Source organism: Liolophura sinensis, chromosome 9 (genome assembly GCF_032854445.1).
Source record: "Liolophura sinensis isolate JHLJ2023 chromosome 9, CUHK_Ljap_v2, whole genome shotgun sequence".
Classification (NCBI taxonomy): Eukaryota; Metazoa; Mollusca; class Polyplacophora; order Chitonida; family Chitonidae; genus Liolophura; species Liolophura sinensis.
Window position 1 is genome coordinate 13,819,775 of NC_088303.1, and position 3,087 is coordinate 13,822,861.

Here is a 3,087-nt window from a genome sequence, read left to right on the forward strand (position 1 = left end):
GCAGTTCAAAAGATGATTATATGTTGAAAAGTCAAATTAAAATATATAATTATTATTTTTCGCAATCTTAATTATACAGCCGGAGTTTTGTGTGTGAATAATTTCACAAAATTGTAAGTGATTTACTGACTTTGCAGGCATAAAGACCAGTACCCTAGGAACTAGTATATCATTAACAAATAACTGACTGAAACTGGTTAGACATTGTCAACCATCATTAGTTTTCATCATTGAGGCAGTTTTGAACAAATGTGGTGCTGAAGTGTGTGGGACCATGTTAATATTTAGGTGCTAAAAAATTAATAACCCAATCCTAACCATGTCTACACAATGCTTTTTATTACATGTATGGATTATATTTAATGGGGCATCTGTTCTGATGATCAAACTGACAATAGTTGTATTTTTAGTTGTTCAGTTGTGTATATAAAATCAGTGCAATTTTTGTTGTGTTTAGATGAAATACTAGCAAATATGTTCATAATGTTATTAATATATACTGGCAGGTCTATGTTATGGAGCTTTTTCTTTTAAGTATGCGATCCTAGATGATGACATGTATGAATTCCTGTATGACTTTACATCTGTATTAACAGAGTTGCTTGAGACAATCCAAGCTCCTTTTGATATTCATGCAGTTAGTTCTTTATATGTGTCTTCGTTATATCGCTAACGGTTTAATTTATGGATCATTAACTGGGACATAAGATTTGAGATAGATATGAGAATGTTATCTTTGCATATACAATGTCAAGATCACTGATGTGTGAAAAATAGATGAATGAGGAATTATACCTGGGCTTGACATTCTCATTATGATTACTTTGGAAGTCTAGCAACAAGTTATTCTGGTGAGGAACCCTTTATTAACAGTCTCAACACTGTCTATTTCTAGCCAATTGTTTTTGTCTTTTGTTTAAAAATGTTAGCATGGACATGTACATTCATATCTTGCATAATCTGAAATTATTTGCATTGTCAGTGAGAGCTGTTAGCAGAAGAGTGTGATGGACGGTGCAACTTTTTTTTGCTGGCTACTTGTTATGTTTACTTATTAAAACTAATTCAGATTAAGACCCGCTAAGAGAAGTTAAAATTGAATTGTAGGTTACATTAAAATACACTTATGAGAATGCTCACACATGTATGTTTATATCTTTGTCATTATTGCCATATTGTCATTATGCTGTTTATATGCTTGTACAAATGATGCTCATCAATGATACAAAAATTCATGAAATATATATTTTTACATTGGTTGTGAAATTTTACAAAGGTAAACAAAGAGCACAGACAGTTTTTACTCTTTTTTGTACATTTGAATGTTAATGTCAGGTTTGGCTTGTTAGTTTGTTTAACATGTATATATCTGAATATGGTCATCATGAATGTTAACGGAGAAACTCTGAACCTAGGTTGCTTTGTGATTGTCTGGTATAGAAAGTCTTAGCATAGATATGGTAAACGTATCTATTTGATGCATTCACTCGATGATTTCAGCCTCACCATGTTTTATGAAAAAAAGGGTAGTATATAAAATTTAGTTAAAAGTTCCCTCCAAGTTGTTAAAGAACTCGTGTGTACGTATGTTCTGTACATGTTGGTTATATAATGAATGCCACACATGGTACCATATTGAATTGGATTACAATGGGCATTATCATTACACTTTGTCTCTCCCTTTGTTATATACATGCATGTCACAGGAAATATCAATATAGCTAATGACCTTTATATAAAACTCCGTACGTACATACGGTAGGCAGATTTGCCCTAAAAAGCAGCCTTGTAGTGAGGGAGTGGTAGGCCCATAATTATTTTAAACCAATGCTCTCCCTCCTCCGTCAAACAAACTCCCAGAAGTGCCAAACAACAACACATTTGACATTTTATTTCAGCCAAATTTTAATAGTAAACCAACAGTGTATACTGTCAACTATTTATTCTTTTTGTGGTCGGTTTTGTTTATTTATTCTGAGAATGAAAAGAAGAACTTGGTTGAAGGATAATTGTCGAGAATAAGGGACGTATGCCCCAGCAGTGCCTTTGTGAGGTGTAAAGGGTACCGTAAACCATATTTTAGAACAATAGCTGTGGCAAAATTTTTACAAACTTATACATTCACTGCTTCCGGGAGTATTCCTGATTTCAAGTAAGAATGATAAACATGACTGGAAATAGGTGTAAAGATTGAATGGGATTGCATCAGGTACTGGTTTAAATGGTAATGTGTAGCACATTACATGATGGACGTAGCAAGAGGTCAGTCACAGAGACATAGCGTCACGTGAAGAGTAGCTCAGTTTGACGAGTTTGACTGAGATTTTCTTGGGAGTTATCCTACAAAGGTGGGTGCCAATGATTGTAACACTATCCTAAACAGCCTGTCTGTAGATTTTGTTTCTTTGCTGAAAACATTCGCATATCTGGCAGTCTACAGGATCGAATGTCAAAATCGTGGGTCAACATGTTCGGGTAGTTGAAACGAGCTTGTGTAATGGCATTAGACCATGTATTAAGTAGATTTAGATATTATCAGGTATTTTGTATGGTATATGCAGCCAACTGTGCCAATAGATTACCTAAATATGTATACAATGTTAAACATTCAGACCAGTTCTTTAGACAATGGCATATCGACTTAGAAAAGGGTTTAAATAATCGCTTGGAAAATTGTTCTTACTGCATGTGTGCCATTGGTACATGTATGTAATAAGCAAAAGAACGGAAGGTCCCTCTCATCAGTAGCCTTAAGATCAGTCCGTTGTCTTAAGTCGCCGCATTTAGGTACTGCCGTATTTCTACGTTAAGAAATGCGTTAAAGAAACGGACCGATACTCAGACTATCACTACAATAGTTCACGGTATCGAAGTCAGTGATTTCCGCGTATGTTTTTTTTGTTGTCTGTCGATATTAGATACTTAGCAGGATATTAAAACTGGAGTTAAAGCATTGGTGTAAATTAAAGTATTTATCAGTCACATCAAATCCGCCTAAATTAAAGGTCGTGCTCCAAAACAAAAGATGACAAAAAAAAGAGACGAACTCTTGTTCTCTATCAAGTAAGTCAAGACGAGACAAGGTAG